General features: G+C 43.5%; 1 protein-coding gene across 2 annotated transcripts in view; it reads right to left on the reverse strand.

Annotated features, from left to right (window-relative positions):
* The window catches only part of LOC141791611 (homeobox protein PKNOX2-like), a 142,966-nt gene that overhangs the window by 104,226 nt on the left and 28,500 nt on the right, over positions 1-10,240 (reverse strand). The window lies entirely within an intron of this gene.

The following is a 10,240-nucleotide window of genomic DNA, read 5'->3' on the forward strand; positions in this document are numbered from 1 at the left end:
TAACCTGAACAGTCAGCTCAAACACACTGATTTCTGAGGGAAGCAGAAATCCCAATGAAAGAACAAGCCCTGACAATGTGCTGGCCTAATAACCTCTGATATATCCTTACACAGGGATTCATGTATCCTGTCATTATTTGATTTGTGTTTAGAGCCAGTGCTCCATCATAATATTCCAAATGTATCTGTTTTCATTTCCAGACCCAGATGAAAAGAGGAGGTCAGTGAGCTGCTCTTAACTCTAAATTCCTGAGAGGAATGGGCTGGGTGGCCACACGGAGCGCGGCGCTGCAGAGAGAGTTATGGTGCACATGCAAAAGATTTAAGTTCAATCAAGCATTCAGGGCTGGACACCTGATCTTTCGCTTAAAGCTCCTTCAGAACAGTGGGAGTGTGGTTGGGCCTCACAGCGGGCCGCCTACCTCCAGCAATCTGCTAACACAGAGCCTCTGAAGAGATGGTATTTATCCAGCGCTGCTCAGCTCAGCGGGGACTACGTGTGTGTGGTAGGTGGGTACGACCAGAGGCCCGCAGAGGATCAGGGGAATTTGGATTGAGAGCTGCGGAGATTTTCCAAGAGGAGACGAAACCTTTTTAGAGGTACCTACTTAAGGTTCAGGAGTTAAGGATTCCTGAGTTCACTCACAATCTGAGAGTTAAACATCTTTATTTTCACTTGTTGGCTGTGACAGAGCATCAGCCCTGCAGACTGTTAACTAAGACATAAGCTGCAGCTGGCTTATTTGTTTTATTTATAGATGCTCAGCTTACTTCTGGGTTTGGATTCCTGCATTGTTTATTGTTAGAGAGCCAAGCTATCTGCAGAGTCCCCCACACAACAAACGGGCCAGGGGGGCGCACTCAGAGAAGTTCTGGACACTGAAAATGGAGCCTGAGAGCGCTGTGCGTCACAACATGACACATGGTACTGAATGAGTGCACCAGTATGTGAACTCAAACATTTCTGCTCACATGAATTTGGTGAGGTGGAGTTCAAAGAAATGCTGACTAATGATGCCTCTTACTTACTAAATTTCAAAATACACCTTCTTTTATTGATGGGCCTTCATTGCTATCATCAATGAAAGCAGACATTTTATTTCTACAAGTGTTTTTTTTTTTTTTTCTCTACAAAATCTGTCAACGGAATGAAGTAAACACTTTATGTAGACCATGAAATGTTTACAGCTTGGTCACAAAAAGCTTTTATTGTGAAAAAGCACTTGTCTCCCTAAGCACTCACTGCTCAGGGAGACAAATATTTTATAACTTGTTATTTTTGAAGTTATTAAAGTTATTTTGGCCCATTTAAGGGCATGAAAGGCCTGACTGAAAGGTGAACATCCTATAGCTGTTTGCAAAGAGGAAGAAGGCCAGCTCCTTTATCTTGTCCTAACTCAAACATAGTTTGGTAGAATTCAGTTTTATCTAATTAAATCTGTCCCCTTTTAGTCCGGTATGGATCAGTTTGGTCCGACTTGGATCAGAAAAGCCTGATCCTGTTGCTGTTCACAGGCAACTGTGCCCTTGTTGGTAGGCAGCTGCCAATAGCTGCTTCAGCCATGGGATAGCATGACAGCATAGCAGCGTGACACAGTTTACCCCACTAATAAATCCAACAAAGAAGAAAAACACGACACAGGAAACAAAGAGCAATGATGAAGACATCCAGCAATTTGTCTTCTCTGTGATCGTCATGTGGCTCTTTGTTACAAAGAACAATCAAGCTTTGATTCAGAGAAGGCTGTGTGCCATCAGGTGAAATACAGCAGCTGCTGTCACACAGGGAGTGACCATTCTTTCCACCAATGCAGTGTTTCTAGCTCCACCTTCTGGGGTGGGATCAGTATGTTTGGCATCCCAACAGAAGAGTACCAAAAAGTGGGACAGAATGGGTCGGTAATTTGGGGACGTGTCCTGGTTTTAGTCAAAGGAAACGCCACAAAATGCGTGCCGTACAGAGACGAACCAAACTGAACAGCTTGGTGGACACGGGGCTTGAGAAACTGTTTCATGTCCTGAGGGAGAAATACTATCCTCTGATCTCAAACAATAACACAACATCACTCAGAATCGTCGATTAGTCAAGGAAGAAGCATCTAGACTTTACAAGCTCATGAGACAATCTCACCCACCAAGAGAAGAGAGGGGGATAAACATTGAAAGGTGAGAGAACCTGTCCTGGTTCAGGTCATCAGGAGGTGTACAAACTTGTTGAATGACTCGTGAAGTGAAATGATCCGGCACTATGCAAGATGGCTGAACTACAGTTTAAGGGACTCAGACAAATGTTGAAGAGAGGCGCAGGAGAGATGGTCGGATATTTCTGGGAGAAGTTATAATATTTGTGAACAAGGTTCTTGATAAAGAGTGACATTACTGCATTACTGCACTTTGTCTCCGCCAATAATGATGGAGAAGATGAGGATGTTGACAAAGCAAATACTATGGTGCAGACATGCTTTGAGCACAGGCTGCAGAGCCGTTCTCAGACACTGGAAAGGGAAGAACTCTGAATCTTTTAGGGAATGGATAAGGGAAATGTCAAAAATAGCTGGGTATGAGCAGCTTGCTCCCAGACTGAGAGGCTGGCTGGGCCTGTTCTTGGGAACCTGGGTGCCATTTCTACTCTCAGTGGGAGACCTGGGTATCATCACCGGACATTGGGCGTGACTGATGTGTGTAAGAGAAGGCCCAGCAGCTGTGAAGTGAAACCCATCATGAGCCATTCATGTGTGTTTTTCTTATGTGTATTTGACATGTTTTTCCTGAGATTATCAGAGCAGGTAGAGGACAATAACTCTAAAAAATGTTTGTCCTCGGTTCATCTTCCATGAAAGCCAAGTTTGGCTGTTCACGTCATCTGAGAGGAGCTAAGTGAAAAGGTCGATTTAACAGTTTCATTCTTTGACTTACAGTCATCAAAACTCAGATAAGTTTAACATTGTGTGAAAAAAACATCGACAGATATACTTGATCTGGTCTTTAGTTTCTTTACAATGAGTAAAAGTCTTACAGCTCAACACGTGGTAGAAAACCAATGTGAGCGTCTTCAAGATGTAGCCTGAGATTCCAGCCAAACAAACATCCCCTCTGACCACGGGAGGTTTGAGTGAGAGCATTTCTTCGGTTTCCTTCAGCCACAAAGAAAACATTTTAGCCCCTCGGTAATCCTTCCAAAAGCCCTCCCTAAGCTCTGAGGGCCCTTCCTCCCTCAGCCATCTCCTGGAATCCTCAAGGAGCATCTCTGCACACACACACACACACACACACACACACACACACACACACACACACACAAACACACACACACACACACACACACACACACACACACACACACTGCCTCTCTGTGACCCCTCTGGGATATGGCTGACCTTCCTGTTGACGTCAAAGTGAATCAGAGCGAGAGTCGGTGCAGCGAGGGGCTCCACCCAGGGGGCTGGAGGTCTAATCACTGTATTCCCGTCAAAGCCGCAGAGGAAACATTAGCATTCCTGAATGTGCCGCCAACACTGACAGCGCAGCTTCAACATTCATACACAGGTACACACAGACAGTCAGAGGACAGTTACTCAGAGAATTAAGTCTCTTTTCTGAAGTTAACTGCCTTGGTTTCATCAAATCAACATGTCTCTCTGCTACTCTCCACTGTTTTTTCAGATTTTGGAGGTTATTAAAAGTGTTAAGATTAAAATAAGGACAGTCTTTTAACCCTCTTTCCCCGGACTGGTCAAAGAAAGGCATGAGACTGAGAAGGGTCTGAATGCTAGAGCTGTGTCACTGATTTCAATCCTTCATCAAAGCGAAGAGACGGTACGAGACATCCTTCAAGTCCCTCTATCCGAGTCGGAAGCCCACCCCACTTCCAATATGGCCATGCCAGTCGGTTTGCTTCAAAAATCTGTTTCAGAAACAGACGGGTGACAGCGGGAGATTAAATCCAGTTAATATACAGTCCATTTGAATTTCACACACTTACTACACAACCTAGAGCCTAAACAGCACCAAACATGGCAAGTGGTTACGGTGTGTCTGAGAGAAGCACAAAAAAAAGATTTCAAAGTGAAAGAAAATGGAGACTGACTGCACATAGTCCATTTTTTTCACTTATAGCTGGACATGCATACAGGCAAGGATGAAGAGGAGCTGCTGAAGTTCAAACTGAGCATCAGAATACAGAAGAAAGGTGATTTAGGAGACTTTAGTCCTCACATGGTTGTTGGTCAAACTGCTGATCTACCCTCCTGTCAAGAAGTCTGAGTTGGTTAGTAGTAGTAGTTCAAGTGCCCGTAGACATTAAGTGCAGCTTCGTTATTCTTAAAGAAGCAGTGAGAAGGATCTGTTTGACATGGACTACAGCGACACCTTTAAGGCCGAAGTCTCACACACACTGTCATGAAGACGTGCCTCTGAACAAGGCATGTGTTTGTTTTGGAAATGAATGAAGATCAGATTTTCTTATTAACTTTTCTTTGTTCAAGACAACTTTTTTTTTTTTTTTTTACCAGATCCAACTCCACGAAGTAAGGTGTTTATCATCCAGTAGTGATTGCTCTAAGACTGCAAGGGACGCTCAGCTTCCCCTAAAATGTCCCTAAAAATAGTGGTGATATGTTCTGCTGTGTGAACATTTCATTGACTAAATCTGAGCTAGAATTCCTTCATCTTTTGTTCAGAATCAGCTCCTATCACAGGTAACTGGCTCCACCTCCTTCTCATTTATCCCCGCAGCTTCTCAGCGCTTTAACACAGTCGGACGCTGAGCGTCTTCAGCAGGGAAGCGTAGAGTGGGTTGTTCCACTGTGGAAACTGGACGGTCATTGGATAAACGCTGGGCTTTGTCCCGCCCTTGAATGCTCAGCATCTCTGGGGGTCTATGAGGCAGTGGGCTGGCCTGGACGCTGGGCTTCTGCATGATGATTGGATGATCTGTCATGATCTGATTCATTTTTGATTGACAGTGAAATGAGCCAGTCAGTGATGTTGAGGTATAACCCTCCACCGGAGCATCTTCTGAGCTCTACATTCAGTTGTTCACCATGTTTCTACCTCAGTCTGGTGACAGCCTGTCTGTTGGTCCCCATGTATCTCCAGCCTTCTTCTTGATTAAACTTCATTCATGTGTTCATAAAGTGTCTGATCATGTGTTTCTCAGTAGAATTGTAATAGTTAAACTTTTTACAGTTCTGGAAAGAAGCCAGCTGTGAACCATAAGCCTGCATCACAGGTGTGCTTTGGTAACAAGAGCACAGCAGCCGGAGTGCACAACTTTAAACAGGAGTGGAGGAGTATCTTTTGTGTTTGAGTTCTGCCTGAAACTCAGCCGTGAGAGTGTTTTCCTCCCCTACAGATACGTGTCTGCAGAATGTTAGCCATATCAAACAGGAAGGAGAGATCCTGCTCTTGTGTTAGCTCTCAGCTTCATTATGACTGAAGGAATGAGACTCGGAGAGCGCTGCTCCCCAGACAACTTGTGCGTCTTGTGAAATGATTATTTTATTGTTGCACTGTGTACAACATTTGCTCATATCAATAATGGGATATGCTCCAATGCATCAGGCAAACCCTGAGAGAAAATCCAGCTTCATTTGACTCATTTGATTTTGCCGCCTGCATTCCTGGCAAAGCAGGTCTGGAGAGAAGACACAGACATGATTAAATATTCACATCTTCCTGCCCAACTGACGACTAAACTAATCATTCAGAGGCTCTGGAAAAAACTCCAGATGGACGTCTTTAGGATTCCCAAATCCCCCTCGTTTTTTTTTCCAAGCAGGAGTTTGGGGTCAAGGTGTAAAGGGAGGACCAAAAAAGCCGTTTCCCACAATCCCTCTGCAGCTATAGCCCCCCAGCTGTTCAAGGGCTTCCATAACAACAGCTGCGCAGAGGTTTAGTGGTTCAGGTTGCCATGACAACAGCAGGATCAATTGGCATGCACAGACTCTTGGTGCTAATAGCAAAAGTGACATTACACCATAATTTCATTCCAATAAAACACAGGCAGGTTTTCACTGCTCAGAGATTCAGGGGGACATAAAAAGAGGGCAAATAATTAATTTTACATGAAACTCGCAGGAATCTCTCCCCCGCATTTTAAAAGCGGCTCCTCAGCCTTGAGTATCCAGTCTGTATAAAAGTGACTGTTTCCAGCTCACACAATAGGAGCTAAAAAAGTCCTCATGCCTCGCAGCTGTATGTGCCACGGATCAGTGACCGGCAGGATGTACAACAATCAGAAATAGTTCTGTTCTCCTGACAAACAGGATACCGGGTCACTCGGCCACCTTTACACTGAGGCTTCAGACCCAGCAGAGGGGTTTACAGTAACGTACAGGGCCACAAATAGCCGGCGCCAACCCTACTGTGAGTCTGTGAGTCTGACAATAGATGAATGTCGCCAGAAACATGCTGGAAAATAAAAAATCTAAACTCCAATTCAAAGATCAGGTTTGTTATTAGACTTAAATATAACTTCACAACTAATGGACAAAGTCGGTTTGAAGGAGACACATTCAGGAAAAGCCTTCTGTATTAAAACATGCAGGTATGAAACAAATGTAGCACTGGGTGAAAGCACCGAGCCCACCGTTTTGATCTGCCTGGTTAAATGATCTGATGTCCTTCTTGAAAAAATCAAGTTTACCCTCGGAGAATGTCATGAAGAGAAATGTCAACCTTTTATTTCTTTCCTGAAAGAACTTCCCTCTGATCGCAGACAAGTCCGATCAAAAACACTTTTCAGGAATGTCCCACAATTTCATTCATGTCTGTCCTTCTGCTAACTCTATAATTTAACACTTTCTCTGCAGTACCATGAAAGATAAATGATACTAATAATGTGAACTTTAAAAACCAATAACACGAAGGAAAAGCGATCAACATAAACACAAAGGCTATGTGGATGGGTTTAATGTTTTTTGGGTAGAATTGTTTTTGTCTTGTCTTGTTGTGTCATTGCCAATAGCTCTATTATTTGTTTGTAAATTTTGATTTTCATTTTTGTTTTATTCCCCCAATTTTTGTCACATTGTCCTGTTTATTTATTCTTTTATTTTGTTATGCATCAAAATGGAACTCAGAGACAATCCTGACTAGTTTTACTCCCTGGACAAACTCCCCATACCCTGTTTCTGTGTTTCTTGTGGTGGTTGTGACATTATTTTTTCCTAAATGTCTGCTCTGCTACATGGAGTGTGCCTGTCTGTACGCATTGAGACAAAACTGTTGTGGACAACACAGAGAGCAGAGGAAAAATGTGAACGTAAGGATATTTAGTCTGTTAAATAAAATGGACCTGAACTATAAAAGACGTAGTGCATTGATGCTGCAATTTTACCTCTGTTTCAATTTTTGAATGAGGAAACACCAACAAAACAACAGACGACAAACACACACTGTCTTTGCAGTCGCAAATTGATCCCTTGCTGGGTCAGCCTCTTCCCTTTGCCTTTTCGTTTGACAGTGACACACACAACCTGGGTACATGACTCTCAGCAGCAAGTTGACATGATAGAAGAGGCATCCCAGCACCATCCCCTCTGGCTTGATGTGGAAAGGAAAGGTCTAAGAAAACTGGCAAGGTTGTCTTTTCTTCTCTCATTTTTATTTTTCTTTTTTTATTCTTTTATTTTAGAGGGTGCTCATGCGAGTGAGAGCCACATCAGCTAAAACTAAATATTCTGGACAGAGGGCGAAATAAGGCTTTTCAAAATCCAGTGTGAGGAAAACAGAGACGCTTTTTAGAGCAGGAAATCATTGAAAATTACTACGAGGGTACCACAGCGACAGCATCAAGACCCAAAGTATAGCAATATACCCCCTCTTCAAAGCCAGACCACCAAAAAGAAACCATGGTTCAGCTTTTTGGTCAGTTGTGCTACTTGGTCAGAAACTTGAGCACATCCTGTTGGTCATGTTTCCTGGTCAGGGCTCAGGACAGACAGCTACAGCAGAACAGCCAGGCGGAGACGGGAACAAGGGAGGAGAGTACGGTTTAAAACACCTTCCTATTTCCCCGTACACACACTCACACCTCTGTTGGAAAAAAAATAAAACAGCAAAAGGTTAATTCTGATCAAAATGACTTGCTGACCTGTGCCAGTATATTATATATGGGATATGTAACTACTACATAGACACCCATGCACATGCTAATATTTTGCCATCAAATCAGCTCTTCGTTTCCTTCAACCACAATGAAAAAACAGCCATTTCAACATTCTGCCTGATGGGAGTCCACACGTCTTTGGGACCAGCCCCTCATGGCCACAGGTGGAAGTGCAGTTTTTGACCTCTCTGGGCTGGCGTCTTGTTTCTAAGCCCTGGAGGACTGACTCCAACCATCTGAGGATAATTCCAGGGAATCATGAGGGGCTCAGGTTGACAATGGCAGGTATTCCCAGAGGAGAAACCGGAGCCGCTGAGGCGTCAGCAGTGCTCTAAGCCCAACATTTAACAAGCATGCAGCAGATCCAGGCAGCTGTGGCAGACAAAACACAGCGCAAACACACTCATTTAGCCTGAGCTCAGACTCTGCAGCTGCCACACACACTATACCCAACTTTCACTGTGACACAAGGGTCTGAGAAAGTTTGTGTCCTGATATCTGACATCGATTACCTCTCTCTGTCTCAGAGAATATGATAGCCCCTCGTGAACAGGGGAGGGAAGCCAAACAGGAATCCGTGGCTAAAAATACCCACGCTGTGATGAGTCAGGATGGATGGAGCAAACAAAAAGAGTCCGCTCTGATTTCCTCCTCTCTATGCTGTCAGAAAGACACTCAGAAAGAGATGTTCCTACATGTCACCAGTGAATTCTTCTATCTAATGAGTCATCTGCATCAAGAGGAGGAAAGTCTGGGATCAAGAGAGATTATCCAAATGGAAGCTAATGATGTGAGAAAGACTAAAAGGTGCAGGGAGCAGAAAGTGTTCACACAGAGCTGTTGGCAGTGTTTGTGATGGTGAATTGATAAAACTGATTGATTTTTTTTATGATTAAACAAGTTTTAATGTTAAATATCTTCTGTACCTTTCACACAATGTACAGGCAACTACAAAGATAACAAAGATGATTCATTACAAACAGCGTCACCTACTACACTGAGGATGAGTCCTCACCTTCATCTTTTTATTTTAACCATGCCACCTCACAGCATGGTTTCATTATTGCATATTTCCACTGTGTGGAACATTAATATATTTCAGTCCAACTTCCCGAAGGCAATAAAAGTGAGGTAAGTATTGAGCTCCTGCACTGAGCGTCTGTCACCTGAGCCATGTTTTCCAGCCCCCTCAGGCTCTGCAGAGACTCCGGAGCTCATACTGTACGTTCTGTCTCTGACAGCAGGTAAACACAGAGATCTGGACGTCCTCTGATGCTGAGCTGCGTGAACAGAGTGTCTGAGTGGCATGATTTGTTTGACATGTTCATTTATTTGCAACAGCCAGGATGAGGAAGTTAAAACTATACATCTTTAAATATCACATCCAGAGGTCCAGAGCAGACACAACAGCTGAAACACGCTGCATGTGAGAAAACCTGCTGAAAAGGGAAAAACAGCTGCAAAAAAACAATCACCACATGACGCAAAACAAGGAGCACACAAAAACAAGGAGCTCCAAATCCAGGCCGTAAAACGGAAGAGCTCCAGGCCTGAAGGGGGCACTGTGTGACACAGACAAATTGTTTTTACACTGTACCATGTCGTGTCTTATCTTAACCCATTACCTACTGAGGCTAAAAATGGTCTGGACATGTTTTGTTGTTCCGTCTGTAAAATGGTCTGGTCCTGTGTCTGAGTGCTTTGGCCTTTTTTCCAGTCGTACATAAACTTTGATTTTTAACCATTGGGAAATGATTATTGCTCATGGTATGGCAGAATTGGCAGTTTAAAAGACAAAAAACACCAAAACAACAATGCTGTTTTGGAAGTTTAGTGAGGCAGAACACAGTAACTGAAGGAGACCACAGCTCCACAGCTCCTCAGCTCTCTGTCAGCGTGGGAATGTTCTGGATAAAAATTGGAGGAGTTACAGTAATTTGGCATTTTTGTGATATATATTTTTTTTCTATTCTGCAGGGCTACACCACATCCTTCTGATCACCACAATAAACCATATATCACTAGAAGGCACAAATTCTTAGGTTTGCAATGCGGTCTTAATTTTTTCTAACTGAATGAACAGTGACAGAATTATCATATGATACTCCTGCCAAGGTAACATAGAGCCAG

Source organism: Halichoeres trimaculatus, unplaced genomic scaffold (genome assembly GCF_033239565.1).
Source record: "Halichoeres trimaculatus isolate MK-OKI-2021-1 unplaced genomic scaffold, fHalTri1.1 fHalTri1_scaffold_6, whole genome shotgun sequence".
NCBI classification, from domain to species: Eukaryota; Metazoa; Chordata; class Actinopteri; order Labriformes; family Labridae; genus Halichoeres; species Halichoeres trimaculatus.